General features: G+C 40.0%; 1 long non-coding RNA gene across 1 annotated transcript in view; it reads right to left on the bottom strand.

The window, feature by feature from the left end:
• LOC146730217 (uncharacterized) overlaps positions 1–17298 on the bottom strand; it is a 73459-nt gene extending 56161 nt beyond the window's left edge. The window contains exon 1 of the long non-coding RNA XR_014927777.1: positions 17022–17298. This is a non-coding gene — a long non-coding RNA (uncharacterized LOC146730217). The remainder of the gene's footprint in view (positions 1–17021) is intronic.
• Between the last annotated feature and the right edge of the window lie 330 nt (positions 17299–17628).

Genomic DNA, 17628 nt, shown 5'->3' with positions numbered 1-17628 from the left:
TTTCGTAGCCCCCACAACTGAAACGAGTTGTGAGTGAATGTTAACATTGCAGCTTTTGTAGCCCCCACAACTGAAACGAGTTGTGAGTGAATGTTAACATTGCAGCTTTTGTAGCCCCCACAACTGAAACAAGTTGTGAGTGAATGTTAACATTGCAGCTTTCATAGCCCCCACAACTGAAAAAAGTTGTGAGTGAATGTTAACAATGCAGCTTTCATAGCCCCCACAACTGAAACAAGTTGTGAGTGAATGTTAACATTGCAGCTTTCATAGCCCCCACAACTGAAACAAGTTGTGAGTGAATGTTAACATTTCAGCTTTCATAGCCCAACAACTAAAACAAGTTGTGAGTGAATGTTAACATTGCAGCTTTCATAGCCCCCACAACTGAAACAAGTTGTGAGAGAATGTTAACATTGCAGCTTTCATAGCCCCCACAACTGAATCAAGTTGTGAGTGAATGTTAACATTGCAGCTTTCATAGCCCCACACCTGAAACAAGTTGTGAGTGAATTTTAACATGGCAGCTTTCGTAGCCCCCACACCTGAAACAAGTTGTGAGTGAATGTTAACATTGCAGCTTTCATAGCCCCCACACCTGAAACAAGTTGTGAGTGAATTTTAACATGGCAGCTTTCATAGCCCCCACAACTGAAACAAGTTGTGAGTGAATGTTAACATTGCGGCTTTCATAGCCCCCACAACTGAATCAAGTTGTAAGTGAATGTTAACATTGCAGCTTTCATAGCCCCACACCTGAAACAAGTTGTGAGTGAATTTTAACATGGCAGCTTTCATAGCCCCCACACCTGAAACAAGTTGTGAGTGAATGTTAACATTGCAGCTTTCATAGCCCTCACAACTGAAACAAGTTGTGAGTGAATGTTAACATTGCAGCTTTCATAGCCCCCACAACTGAAACAAGTTGTGAGTGAACGTTAACATTGCAGCTTTCATAGCCCTCACAACTAAAACAAGTTGTGAGTGAATGTTAACATTGCAGTTTTCGTAGCCCCCACACCTGAAACAAGTTGTGAGTGAATGTTAACATTGCAGCTTTCATAGCCCCCACAACTGAAACAAGTTGTGAGTGAATGTTAACATTGCAGCTTTCATAGCCCCCACAACTAAAACAAGTTGTGAGTGAATGTTAACATTGCAGCTTTCGTAGCCCCCACACCTGAAACAAGTTGTGAGTGAATGTTAACAATGCAGCTTTCGTAGCCCCCACACCTGAAACAAGTTGTGAGTGAATGTTAACATTGCAGCTTTCATAGCCCCCACAACTGAAACAAGTTGTGAGTGAATGTTAACAATGCAGCTTTCGTAGCCCTCACACCTGAAACAAGTTGTGAGTGAATGTTAACATTGCAGCTTTCATAGCCCCCACAACTGAAACAAGTGAGTGAATGTTAACATTGCAGCTTTCATAGCCCCCACACCTGAAACAAGTTGTGAGTGAATGTTAACATTGCAGCTTTCATAGCCCCACACCTGAAACAAGTTGTGAGTGAATGTTAACATTGCAGCTTTCATAGCCCCCACACCTGAAACAAGTTGTGAGTGAATGTTAACATTGCAGCTATCGTAGCCCCCACACCTGAAACAAGTTGTGAGTGAATGATAACATTGCAGCTTTCATAGCCCCCACAACTGAAACAAGTTGTGAGTGAATGTTAACATTGCAGCTTTCATAGCCCCCACAACTGAAACAAGTTGTGAGTGAATGTTAACAATGCAGCTTTCATAGCCCCCACAACTGAAACAAGTTGTGAGTGAATGTTAACATGGCAGCTTTCGTAGCCCCCCACACCTGAAACAAGTTGTGAGTGAATGTTAACATTGCAGCTTTCATAGCCCCCACAACTGAAACAAGTTGTGAGTGAATGTTAACATTGCAGCTTTCGTAGCCTCCACACCTGAAACAAGTTGTGAGAAAATGTTAACATTGCAGCTTTCGTAGCCCCCACAACTGAAACAAGTTGTGAGTGAATGTTAACATTGCAGCTTCCATAGCCCCCACACCTGAAACAAGTTGTGAGAAAATGTTAACATTGTAGCTTTCGTAGCCACCACACCTGAAACAAGTTGTGAGTGAATGTTAACATTGCAGCTATCATAGCCCCCACAACTGAAACAAGTTGTGAGTGAATGTTAACAATGCAGATTTTGTAGCGCCCACACCTGAAACAAGTTGTGAGTGAATGTTAACATTGCAGCTATCATAGCCCCCACAACTGAAACAAGTTGTGAGTGAATGTTAACATTGCAGCTTTCGTAGCCCCCACACCTGAAACAAGTTGTGAGTGAATGTTAACAATGCAGCTTTCGTAGCCCCCACACCTGAAACAAGTTGTGAGTGAATGTTAACATTGCAGCTATCATAGCCCCCACAACTGAAACAAGTTGTGAGTGAATGTTAACATTGCAGCTTTCATAGCCCCCACACCTGAAACAAGTTGTGAGTGAATGTTAACATTGCAGCTTTCGTAGCCCCCACAACTGAAACAAGTTGTGAGTGAATGTTAACAATGCAGCTTTCGTAGCCCCCACAACTGAAACAAGTTGTGAGTGAATGTTAACATTGCAGCTTTCATAGCCCCCACAACTGAAACAAGTTGTGAGTGAATGTTAACATTGCAGCTTTCATAGCCCCCACAACTGAAACAAGTTGTGAGTGAATGTTAACATTGCAGCTTTCATAGCCCCCACAACTGAAACAAGTTGTGAGTGAATGTTAACAATGCAGCTTTCATAGCCCCCACAACTGAAACAAGTTGTGAGTGAATGTTAACATGGCAGCTTTCGTAGCCCCCACACCTGAAACAAGTTGTGAGTGAATGTTAACATTGCAGCTTTCATAGCCCCCACAACTGAAACAAGTTGTGAGTGAATGTTAACATTGCAGCTTTCGTAGCCTCCACACCTGAAACAAGTTGTGAGAAAATGTTAACATTGCAGCTTTCGTAGCCCCCACAACTGAAACAAGTTGTGAGTGAATGTTAACATTGCAGCTTCCATAGCCCCCACACCTGAAACAAGTTGTGAGAAAATGTTAACATTGTAGCTTTCGTAGCCACCACACCTGAAACAAGTTGTGAGTGAATGTTAACATTGCAGCTATCATAGCCCCCACAACTGAAACAAGTTGTGAGTGAATGTTAACAATGCAGATTTTGTAGCGCCCACACCTGAAACAAGTTGTGAGTGAATGTTAACATTGCAGCTATCATAGCCCCCACAACTGAAACAAGTTGTGAGTGAATGTTAACATTGCAGCTTTCGTAGCCCCCACACCTGAAACAAGTTGTGAGTGAATGTTAACAATGCAGCTTTCGTAGCCCCCACACCTGAAACAAGTTGTGAGTGAATGTTAACATTGCAGCTATCATAGCCCCCACAACTGAAACAAGTTGTGAGTGAATGTTAACATTGCAGCTTTCATAGCCCCCACACCTGAAACGCACAGACGCACGGACGGTGATTTTATGCCACAGTCCTGGCGCGTTTCAACCCTTGGGATATTTTACTATAATAGGGTGTGTCTACATCGCGCGTTAAAATTTGCATATAACATTAGCGCGTAACAAAGTTGTGATAAAGGAAAGAGTGGTATAAACAAAGGGGGGTAAAAGACCAGGGGGGGGGGGGTAAAAGAAAAGTTATATAACATTTTATTATTTAATAATTTATTAAAATACACAAGTTTGTCCAACTCCCTGTGGTCACAGGAAGGTATGCAAAAACAGTTTAGATGTTTTGGCAGAATATGATGTGTGGAAATTAACTGTAAGTTTAAGCAAAACAAAATTAATTATCTTTAATAAGAGGAACCAAATTGTCAAACATAAATCTTTTTCTATAAAGGAAATGAAATTGATGTGGTCGGATTACTTGGGAATAGTATTTACGTCAAATGGAAAGTTTAAATTGGCTTGTAAAACTCTAAAAAAAAAGCAATGAAGGCAATGTTCTTACTAAAACAAACACTCAATTCTGTCTCAAACCTCAAAATAAGCACAGCTTTAAATTTATTTGATAAATTGATAGCTTCCATCATTAGCTATGGGTGTGAAGTATGGAGAGAGGAAGTCACTAAAAATAGAGATATTATTGAAAATGTTTACTATTATTTCTGCAGATTACTCTTGGGGGTTAAAAAGAATGCGACTAAGCTTGCAATATTAGGGAAATTGGGAAGATACCCTCTCGTCATAAAAATTAACACACAAATAATTAAATACTGGTTCAGATCAAAACTCTCAGAGACGCACAAGTTAATGAGGTCAACACAATAAAAACTGGGTGGACAAAAAATGTTGACAAAATAGTCAGTGACAACAATCTTGATAATGCAATAAAACAACAAATAAAAAAGAAGAAACAACTCCAAACCACGACTATATCTGCTTTGTTGAAAGAGAATTATATAATAAAATGGAAAGAAGCTATATTTGATGACAACAGAGCAAATGGTGGAACAAACAAAATATGTCAAATTAAAACACAGTTTAAAATGGAAAAAATATTTAATAACAATGAGTAATGTTAAACTGAGAGAAGCCTTATGCAAGTTCAGAATCTCTGATCGAAAACTTCATATTGAAACTGGCAGGCATCGCAAACTACCAAGGAATGAAAGAGTATGTAAATACTGTGATAAAAGCAGATTGAAGATGAGATACATTTCCTTATGGACTGCAGTCTTTACAATACACACAGAATTGAATTATTCAAGTACTGTAAGGAAATTATACTAAATTATAGTGAGTTCAATAAACTGGAAAAAATCGAATTATGAAATATAGTTCAGGAATAAGAACTGCACACTATATACAGAAATGTATGCAAATGAGATATGAACAGCTCCACAGTGTTCAACACTCCTACTGGTATGCAAATGAGATATGAACAGCTCCACAGTGTTCAACACTCATACTGGTATGCAAATGAGATATGAACAGCTCCACAGTGTTCAACACTCATACTGGTATGCAAATGAGATATGAACAGCTCCACAGTGTTCAACACTCATACTGGTATGCAAATGAGATATGAACAGCTCCACAGTGTTCAACACTCATACTGGTATGCAAATGAGATATGAACAGCTCCACAGTGTTCAACACTCATACTGGTATGCAAATGAGATATGAACAGCTCCACAGTGTTCAACACTCATACTGGTATGCAAATGAGATATGAACAGCTCCACAGTGTTCAACACTCACACTGGTATGCAAATGAGATATGAACAGCTCCACAGTGTTCAACACTCACACTGGTATGCAAATGAGATATGAACAGCTCCACAGTGTTCAACACTCATACTGGTATGCAAATGAGATATGAACAGCTCCACAGTGTTCAACACTCATACTGGTATGCAAATGAGATATGAACAGCTCCACAGTGTTCAACACTCATACTGGTATGCAAATGAGATATGAACAGCTCCACAGTGTTCAACACTCATACTGGTATGCAAATGAGATATGAACAGCTCCACAGTGTTCAACACTCACACTGGTATGCAAATGAGATATGAACAGCTCCACAGTGTTCAACACTCATACTGGTATGCAAATGAGATATGAACAGCTCCACAGTGTTCAACACTCATACTGGTATGCAAATGAGATATGAACAGCTCCACAGTGTTCAACACTCACACTGGTATGCAAATGAGATATGAACAGCTCCACAGTGTTCAACACTCACACTGGTATGCAAATGAGATATGAACAGCTCCACAGTGTTCAACACTCACACTGGTATGCAAATGAGATATGAACAGCTCCACAGTGTTCAACACTCATACTGGTATGCAAATGAGATATGAACAGCTCCACAGTGTTCAACACTCATACTGGTATGCAAATGAGATATGAACAGCTCCACAGTGTTCAACACTCATACTGGTATGCAAATGAGATATGAACAGCTCCACAGTGTTCAACACTCATACTGGTATGCAAATGAGATATGAACAGCTCCACAGTGTTCAACACTCATACTGGTATGCAAATGAGATATGAACAGCTCCACAGTGTTCAACACTCATACTGGTATGCAAATGAGATATGAACAGCTCCACAGTGTTCAACACTCATACTGGTATGCAAATGAGATATGAACAGCTCCACAGGAATCAACACTCATACTGGTATGCAAATGAGATACGAACAGCTCCACAGTGTTCAACACTCATACTGGTATGCAAATGAGATATGAGCAGCTCCACAGTGTTCAACACTCATACTGGTATGCAAATGAGATATGAACAGCTCCACAGTGTTCAACACTCATACTGGTATGCAAATGAGATATGAACAGCTCCACAGTGTTCAACACTGATACTGGTATGCAAATGAGATATGAACAGCTCCACAGTGTTCAACACTCATACTGGTATGCAAATGAGATATGAACAGCTCCACAGGAATCAACACTCATACTGGTATGCAAATGAGATATGAACAGCTCCACAGTGTTCAACACTCATACTGGTATGCAAATGAGATATGAACAGCTCCACAGTGTTCAACACTCATACTGGTATGCAAATGAGATATGAACAGTTCCACAGTGTTCAACACTCATACTGGTATGCAAATGAGATATGAACAGCTGCACAGTGTTCAACACTCATACTGGTATGCAAATGAGATATGAACAGCTCCACAGTGTTCAACACTGATACTGGTATGCAAATGAGATATGAACAGCTCCACAGTGTTCAACACTCATACTGGTATGCAAATGAGATATGAACAGCTCCACAGTGTTCACCACTTATACTGGTATGCAAATGAGATATGAACAGCTGCAGTGTTCAACACTCATACTGGTATGCAAATGAGATATGAACAGCTCCACAGTGTTCAACACTTATACTGGTATGCAAATGAGATATGAACAGCTCCACAGTGTTCAACACTCATACTGGTATGCAAATGAGATATGAACAGCTCCACAGTGTTCAACACTCATACTGGTATGCAAATGAGATATGAACAGCTCCACAGTGTTCAACACTCATACTGGTATACAAATGAGATATGAACAGCTCCACAGTGTTCAACACTCATACTGGTATGCAAATGAAATATGAACAGCTCCACAGTGTTCAACACTCATACTGGTATGCAAATGAGATATGAACAGCTGCAGTGTTCAACGCTCATACTGGTATGCAAATGAGATATGAACAGCTCCACAGTGTTCAACACTCACACTGGTATGCAAATGAGATATGAACAGCTCCACAGTGTTCAACACTCATACTGGTATGCAAATGAGATATGAACAGCTCCAGTGTTCAACACTCATACTGGTATGCAAATGAGATATGAACAGCTCCACAGTGTTCAACACTCATACTGGTATGCAAATGAGATATGAACAGCTCCACAGTGTTCAACACTCATACTGGTATGCAAATGAGATATGAACAGCTCCACAGTGTTCAACACTCATACTGGTATGCAAATGAGATATGAACAGCTCCACAGTGTTCAACACTCATACTGGTATGCAAATGAGATATGAACAGCTGCAGTGTTCAACGCTCATACTGGTATGCAAATGAGATACGAGCAGCTCCACAGTGTTCAACACTCATACTGGTATGCAAATGAGATATGAACAGCTCCACAGTGTTCAACACTCATACTGGTATGCAAATGAGATATGAACAGCTCCACAGTGTTCAACACTCATACTGGTATGCAAATGAGATATGAACAGCTCCACAGTGTTCAACACTCATACTGGTATGCAAATGAGATATGAACAGCTCCACAGTGTTCAACACTCATACTGGTATGCAAATGAGATATGAACAGCTCCACAGTGTTCAACACTCATACTGGTATGCAAATGAGATATGAACAGCTCCACAGTGTTCAACACTCATACTGGTATGCAAATGAGATATGAACAGCTCCACAGTGTTCAACACTCATACTGGTATGCAAATGAGATATGAACAGCTCCACAGTGTTCAACACTCATACTGGTATGCAAATGAGATATGAACAGCTGCACAGTGTTCAACGCTCATACTGGTATGCAAATGAGATATGAACAGCTCCACAGTGTTCAACACTCATACTGGTATGCAAATGAGATATGAACAGCTGCACAGTGTTCAACACTCATACTGGTATGCAAATGAGATACGAACAGCTCCACAGTGTTCAACACTCATACTGGTATGCAAATGAGATATGAACAGCTCCACAGTGTTCAACACTGATACTGGTATGCAAATGAGATATGAACAGCTCCACAGTGTTCAACACTCATACTGGTATGCAAATGAGATATGAACAGCTGCACAGTGTTCAACACTCATACTGGTATGCAAATGAGATATGAACAGCTGCACAGTGTTCAACACTCACACTGGTATGCAAATGAGATATGAACAGCTCCACAGTGTTCAACACTCATACTGGTATGCAAATGAGATATGAACAGCTCCACAGTGTTCAACACTTATACTGGTATGCAAATGAGATATGAACAGCTGCAGTGTTCAACACTCATACTGGTATGCAAATGAGATATGAACAGCTCCAGTGTTCAACACTCATACTGGTATGCAAATGAGATACGAACAGCTCCACAGTGTTCAACACTCATACTGGTATGCAAATGAGATATGAACAGCTCCACAGGAATCAACACTCATACTGGTATGCAAATGAGATACGAACAGCTCCACAGTGTTCAACACTCATACTGGTATGCAAATGAGATATGAGCAGCTCCACAGTGTTCAACACTCATACTGGTATGCAAATGAGATATGAACAGCTCCACAGTGTTCAACACTGATACTGGTATGCAAATGAGATATGAACAGCTCCACAGTGTTCAACACTCATACTGGTATGCAAATGAGATATGAACAGCTCCACAGGAATCAACACTCATACTGGTATGCAAATGAGATATGAACAGCTCCACAGTGTTCAACACTCATACTGGTATGCAAATGAGATATGAACAGCTCCACAGTGTTCAACACTCATACTGGTATGCAAATGAGATATGAACAGTTCCACAGTGTTCAACACTCATACTGGTATGCAAATGAGATATGAACAGCTGCACAGTGTTCAACACTCATACTGGTATGCAAATGAGATATGAACAGCTCCACAGTGTTCACCACTTATACTGGTATGCAAATGAGATATGAACAGCTGCAGTGTTCAACACTCATACTGGTATGCAAATGAGATATGAACAGCTCCACAGTGTTCAACACTTATACTGGTATGCAAATGAGATATGAACAGCTCCACAGTGTTCAACACTCATACTGGTATGCAAATGAGATATGAACAGCTCCACAGTGTTCAACACTCATACTGGTATGCAAATGAGATATGAACAGCTCCACAGTGTTCAACACTCATACTGGTATACAAATGAGATATGAACAGCTCCACAGTGTTCAACACTCATACTGGTATGCAAATGAAATATGAACAGCTCCACAGTGTTCAACACTCATACTGGTATGCAAATGAGATATGAACAGCTGCAGTGTTCAATGCTCATACTGGTATGCAAATGAGATACGAGCAGCTCCACAGTGTTCAACACTCATACTGGTATGCAAATGAGATATGAACAGCTCCACAGTGTTCAACACTCATACTGGTATGCAAATGAGATATGAACAGCTCCACAGTGTTCAACACTCATACTGGTATGCAAATGAGATATGAACAGCTCCACAGTGTTCAACACTCATACTGGTATGCAAATGAGATATGAACAGCTCCACAGTGTTCAACACTCATACTGGTATGCAAATGAGATATGAACAGCTCCACAGTGTTCAACACTCATACTGGTATGCAAATGAGATATGAACAGCTCCACAGTGTTCAACACTCATACTGGTATGCAAATGAGATATGAACAGCTCCACAGTGTTCAACACTCATACTGGTATGCAAATGAGATATGAACAGCTCCACAGTGTTCAACACTCATACTGGTATGCAAATGAGATATGAACAGCTCCACAGTGTTCAACACTCATACTGGTATGCAAATGAGATATGAACAGCTCCACAGTGTTCAACACTCATACTGGTATGCAAATGAGATATGAACAGCTCCACAGTGTTCAACACTCATACTGGTATGCAAATGAGATATGAACAGCTGCAGTGTTCAACGCTCATACTGGTATGCAAATGAGATACGAGCAGCTCCACAGTGTTCAACACTCATACTGGTATGCAAATGAGATATGAACAGCTCCACAGTGTTCAACACTCATACTGGTATGCAAATGAGATATGAACAGCTCCACAGTGTTCAACACTCATACTGGTATGCAAATGAGATATGAACAGCTCCACAGTGTTCAACACTCATACTGGTATGCAAATGAGATATGAACAGCTCCACAGTGTTCAACACTCATACTGGTATGCAAATGAGATATGAACAGCTCCACAGTGTTCAACACTCATACTGGTATGCAAATGAGATATGAACAGCTCCACAGTGTTCAACACTCATACTGGTATGCAAATGAGATATGAACAGCTCCACAGTGTTCAACACTCATACTGGTATGCAAATGAGATATGAACAGCTGCACAGTGTTCAACGCTCATACTGGTATGCAAATGAGATATGAACAACTCCACAGTGTTCAACACTCATACTGGTATGCAAATGAGATATGAACAGCTGCACAGTGTTCAACACTCATACTGGTATGCAAATGAGATACGAACAGCTCCACAGTGTTCAACACTCATACTGGTATGCAAATGAGATATGAACAGCTCCACAGTGTTCAACACTCATACTGGTATGCAAATGAGATATGAACAGCTCCACAGTGTTCAACACTCATACTGGTATGCAAATGAGATATGAACAGCTGCACAGTGTTCAACACTCATACTGGTATGCAAATAAGATATGAACAGCTGCACAGTGTTCAACACTCACACTGGTATGCAAATGAGATATGAACAGCTCCACAGTGTTCAACACTCATACTGGTATGCAAATGAGATATGAACAGCTCCACAGTGTTCAACACTTATACTGGTATGCAAATGAGATATGAACAGCTGCAGTGTTCAACACTCATACTGGTATGCAAATGAGATATGAACAGCTCCACAGTGTTCAACACTCATACTGGTATGCAAATGAGATACGAACAGCTCCACAGTGTTCAACACTCATACTGGTATGCAAATGAGATATGAACAGCTCCACAGTGTTCAACGCTCATACTGGTATGCAAATGAGATATGAGCAGCTCCACAGTGTTCAACACTCATACTGGTATGCAAATGAGATATGAACAGCTCCACAGTGTTCAACACTTATACTGGTATGCAAATGAGATATGAACAGCTGCAGTGTTCAACACTCATACTGGTATGCAAATGAGATATGAACAGTTCCACAGTGTTCAACACTCATACTGGTATGCAAATGAGATACGAACAGCTCCACAGTGTTCAACACTCATACTGGTATGCAAATGAGATATGAACAGCTCCACAGTGTTCAACACTCATACTGGTATGCAAATGAGATATGAACAGCTCCACAGGAATCAACACTCATACTGGTATGCAAATGAGATATGAACAGCTCCACAGTGTTCAACACTCATACTGGTATGCAAATGAGATATGAACAGCTCCACAGTGTTCAACACTTATACTGGTATGCAAATGAGATATGAACAGCTCCACAGTGTTCAACACTCATACTGGTATGCAAATGAGATATGAGCAGCTCCACAGTGTTCAACACTCATACTGGTATGCAAATGAGATATGAACAGCTCCACAGTGTTCAACACTCATACTGGTATGCAAATGAGATATGAACAGCTCCACAGTGTTCAACACTCATACTGGTATGCAAATGAGATATGAACAGCTCCACAGTGTTCAACACTCATACTGGTATGCAAATGAGATATGAGCAGCTCCACAGTGTTCAACGCTCATACTGGTATGCAAATGAGATATGAGCAGCTCCACAGTGTTCAACACTCATACTGGTATGCAAATGAGATATGAACAGCTCCACAGTGTTCAACACTCATACTGGTATGCAAATGAGATATGAACAGCTCCACAGTGTTCAACGCTCATACTGGTATGCAAATGAGATATGAGCAGCTCCACAGTGTTCAACACTCATACTGGTATGCAAATGAGATATGAACAGCTCCACAGTGTTCAACACTCATACTGGTATGCAAATGAGATATGAACAGCTCCACAGTGTTCAACACTCATACTGGTATGCAAATGAGATATGAACAGCTCCACAGTGTTCAACACTCATACTGGTATGCAAATGAGATATGAACAGCTCCACAGTGTTCAACACTCATACTGGTATGCAAATGAGATATGAACAGCTCCACAGTGTTCAACACTCATACTGGTATGCAAATGAGATATGAACAGCTCCACAGTGTTCAACGCTCATACTGGTATGCAAATGAGATATGAGCAGCTGCACAGTGTTCAACACTCATACTGGTATGCAAATGAGATATGAACAGCTCCACAGTGTTCAACACTCATACTGGTATGCAAATGAGATATGAGCAGCTCCACAGTGTTCAGCACTCATACTGGTATGCAAATGAGATATGAACAGCTCCACAGTGTTCAACACTCATACTGGTATGCAAATGAGATATGAACAGCTCCACAGTGTTTAACACTCATACTGGTATGCAAATGAGATATGAACAGCTCCACACAGTGTTCTCCCCAGAAAAATGTATCAGAGTGGCGGCTAATTTGCATATAATTTACATATCATTAGCATTTGTCTGAAGATAAAGAAAACAATAATGACAGGCTTGCATGGATGAAAATGTGTCTTTATTTTTTAACAAATTTATGTAGAAGATTAAATGAATCTGCTGCTGTGTGATTTCTATGTAATGTTGATTCTTCGGACTTTCATGGAAGCCCAGTGATCTGCAGCTTTTGAGAACGCCGTGATTTTCTTTGCTTCCCACTTCTATTAAATGACATGGCCTTCTTGTGCATCTCCGAGTGTGCGTGTTTATCGATAGCATATTTCGTAATAGTTATACATGGCATAGAATTCCATACCAAAGAACTATTTCTGGATGTTTTTAAGTTGAATTTTCCACATATGTGTCACAGCATTCCTAAAAGATAAGAAATAGGAGCGAATCAATACTTGTATTTAAAAAATATCGTCACGATCAACACGAAAATAAACAAATTGCCGCCATTTTGAAAAGTCGCTAAACTTAAAAATTGCCACGATAAACTTTACCCAACTATTTCAAAACACAATACTAGTATTAGTTACTTTGATAAATCGTAGCCAACAATTTTTGAACTTCCAGAAAGAAGGTCGTTTCCAAAAAAATGTTTCGACGATCGGCAAAAAATGAAGCCATACAAAAATTTACTAAACTAGGTCAAAACTCGCTTCCAAGTAAAACGCTACAAATAAATACTTTTTTTACCTTTGCCATCGGATGTTTCTCTCAGCCACGTATATTTTGTTGTCCATTGTGCATCAAATCTAGAGTTTATTTTTTTGCACTTTTCGTTGTAACATCATCTTGGACACGTTTAGTACCACTGCCGACAGGGGTACCGGTGACCGCGTTGCTGGTGGGTTTATCGCTCGCAACCAGGGGCCCAGCAGGGCGTTCTACGCGGAACCACAACGTAGTATTTCTGCTGTTTGACATCGTTGCTTCTTCCAGCCAAATATGCTACTGAGAAAATACTCGCTATTACCCCAATTAAATAGGGCGAAAGTGTTTATTGTCGAAGTACGAAGCTGTATTAGTCCATTGTCTTTGCGTAATCACTGACATGTTTCCATTCATACCTGATTTGGCTCACAGTACCGGACGCTGATAACGCTGACTAACAGATTCGCACGTGTATTAACAAGCTAAAAGAAAGAGTAACAGGAAATGCCACAGAGTAGCGGGCAATCTCTCAGAGTAGCGGCATAAATAATGGAGTAGCGGCCCCGCTACGCTAAAACGCTTTGGGGAGAACACTGTCCACAGTGTTCAACACTCATACTGGTATGCAAATGAGATATGAGCAGCTCCACAGTGTTCAGCACTCATACTGGTATGCAAATGAGATATGAGCAGCTCCACAGTGTTCAACACTCATACTGGTATGCAAATGAGATATGAGCAGCTCCACAGTGTTCAACACTCATACTGGTATGCAAATGAGATATGAACAGCTCCACAGTGTTCAACACTCATACTGGTATGCAAATGAGATATGAACAGCTCCACAGTGTTCAACGCTCATACTGGTATGCAAATGAGATATGAGCAGCTCCACAGTGTTCAACACTCATACTGGTATGCAAATGAGATATGAACAGCTCCACAGTGTTCAACACTCATACTGGTATGCAAATGAGATATGAACAGCTCCACAGTGTTCAACACTCATACTGGTATGCAAATGAGATATGAACAGCTCCACAGTGTTCAACACTCATACTGGTATGCAAATGAGATATGAACAGCTCCACAGTGTTCAGCACTCATACTGGTATGCAAATGAGATATGAACAGCTCCACAGTGTTCAACACTCATACTGGTATGCAAATGAGATATGAGCAGCTCCACAGTGTTCAACACTCATACTGGTATGCAAATGAGATATGAACAGCTCCACAGTGTTCAACTCTCATACTGGTATGCAAATGAGATATGAACAGCTCCACAGTGTTCAACACTCATACTGGTATGCAAATGAGATATGAACAGCTCCACAGTGTTCAACACTCATACTGGTATGCAAATGAGATATGAACAGCTCCACAGTGTTCAACACTCATACTGGTATGCAAATGAGATATGAACAGCTCCACAGTGTTCAACACTCATACTGGTATGCAAATGAGATATGAACAGCTCCACAGTGTTCAACACTCATACTGGTATGCAAATGAGATATGAACAGCTCCACAGGAATCAACACTCATACTGGTATGCAAATGAGATATGAACAGCTCCACAGTGTTCAACACTCATACTGGTATGCAAATGAGATATGAACAGCTCCACAGTGTTCAACACTCATACTGGTATGCAAATGAGATATGAACAGCTCCACAGTGTTCAACACTCATACTGGTATGCAAATGAGATATGAACAGCTCCACAGTGTTCAACACTCATACTGGTATGCAAATGAGATATGAACAGCTCCACAGTGTTCAACACTCATACTGGTATGCAAATGAGATATGAACAGCTCCACAGTGTTCAACTCTCATACTGGTATGCAAATGAGATATGAACAGCTCCACAGTGTTCAACACTCATACTGGTATGCAAATGAGATATGAACAGCTCCACAGTGTTCAACACTCATACTGGTATGCAAATGAGATATGAACAGCTCCACAGTGTTCAACACTCATACTGGTATGCAAATGAGATATGAACAGCTCCACAGTGTTCAACACTTATACTGGTATGCAAATGAGATATGAACAGCTCCACAGTGTTCAACACTCATACTGGTATGCAAATGAGATATGAACAGCTCCACAGTGTTCAACACTCATACTGGTATGCAAATGAGATATGAACAGCTCCACAGTGTTCAACACTCATACTGGTATGCAAATGAGATATGAACAGCTCCACAGTGTTCAACACTCATACTGGTATGCAAATGAGATATGAACAGCTCCACAGTGTTCAACACTCATACTGGTATGCAAATGAGATATGAACAGCTCCAGTGTTCAACACTCATACTGGTATGCAAATGAGATATGAACAGCTCCACAGTGTTCAACACTCATACTGGTATGCAAATGAGATATGAACAGCTCCACACTCATACTGATTCTCTATCCCGAGTATATTTCATTCAGAACCAACATTAATTAATAAGTGTTTTTTCCCATTGTTTTAATGAATGGCAGGATAAGTACCCTTGATTGTCATTCTTTATTATGAAAGGAAAGGGGAAAATGTTCTGAGATGTGAGCTGAAAATATGACACAGGCATGTAAGTGACAGGATGTACCAATTTTATGTTGTATAGCATCAAATCATACAGTATCTTTGCCTGCACCCATACCAGAAATTTTACAATAAATACTGTGACTGAGGAAAACACACAAATTGCGGTTATGTGAATTTGAATACAAATCAAGAACATGGTTTGATTGAGTAATAAAAGTTGTTAGTTGTACACTAACATTTTTGTCAGTTCTTGTCATATTCTTTCCACCATAGTTTTGACTTTAATGTGATTTTAATTGATTTGATTTTTTCACTTCTTAGCAATAGTAGCTAGAGTACTGTATTGTACTGTACCATACCAATTTATTGTGATTTTATTATGCATTTGTAATATTATTTAGCTTTATTTAGCATTCTGTTTAGTTGGTTAAATTTACTGTATCTTTAGTGTAGTTTATTTTATTTTATTTCATTTTTATACGACCATAGAACAACTCACTGTAGTTTGTTTTACATAATGTAGTTTTATTATTATTAAACCGGTGGGACCATCGAAAAAAGTTTTAGAAACGAGATGTGAAATAGTAATTTATTTCTACAATTATTGCCGTCAAATCTGCGCCAAGTGTGTTCAACAGTTTACAGTACACTTCCTTGCCCAACCATCGGACACCCCCAACTATCGGACGATCTCGCTTGTTTGTGTTCTTATTTTAAAATCAGGTGACCCATAGAACACGACACACACTACGGCATTCTGGGGAAGAGGCTGAACACAAGATTGGTTGGGAAAGAGGAAATCGATGAGGTCAAGTTTGGATAACAAAGATACAACAGATGACGTGTACAGTGTGTCGGGCGATGTTGACTTGTCGTCATTTGCGGTGATAAAATACAAAACTAACGTGACATCTTTCTGTATTAAATTCATGATTATAATCGAAATATCCTGAAATGGGAAGTATATAAACTCAACGTTACCTTACTTCCAAGTAGATGTGATCGAGTCTGCGATTTGTCGCACATTGAACGGTCGGTTATTCGACATCACAATAAAAAAAATAGTCAGGATATTCATTTCAGTCACAATCCAAATCTTCAATATACTCTAATAGTTCAACTTTAATTGTGTTTCCTTGGTAGAATTGGAGAACTGAGTACTTCATCATGACTTCCGGGTCGTGAGATTTAAAATCTACGAACACTATTGAAAATGGCGCCTGTAAGCGATATGTTTGTATGGTCATTCTTTCCTCCAACAGTCGGCGTTTCCTTATATGGTCGCCAGGGGTAACCCATTTGAAACCCGGGGAAAGGGAAAATTGATGTGGCTGAAATCAAGAGAGAAACTCATTAGATGACAGAATAACTATGCAAAATATTTCCTTTATTAGTTTTGTACTATTTTTTTTAGTGATAAGTACAATTCTACTGATTCTTGTGTTTTTTTTTCGGCGGTTTTCGAAAAACCTGCGATTAGACAGCGAGAGAATGCATGCGTTTGTTTTCATGGCAAAGTAGCCGATTTTATCCACAGTTCGACTCCGAGCTCATGGGAGTGCGGGATATATGTGTTAATCGATCATCG

Source organism: Saccoglossus kowalevskii, chromosome 20 (genome assembly GCF_978046115.1).
Source record: "Saccoglossus kowalevskii chromosome 20, keSacKowa6.1, whole genome shotgun sequence".
In the NCBI taxonomy this organism is placed as follows: domain Eukaryota; kingdom Metazoa; phylum Hemichordata; class Enteropneusta; family Harrimaniidae; genus Saccoglossus; species Saccoglossus kowalevskii.
The sequence above is the reverse complement of the archived record's forward strand: the minus strand, read 5'-3'. Positions and strand labels throughout refer to the sequence as shown.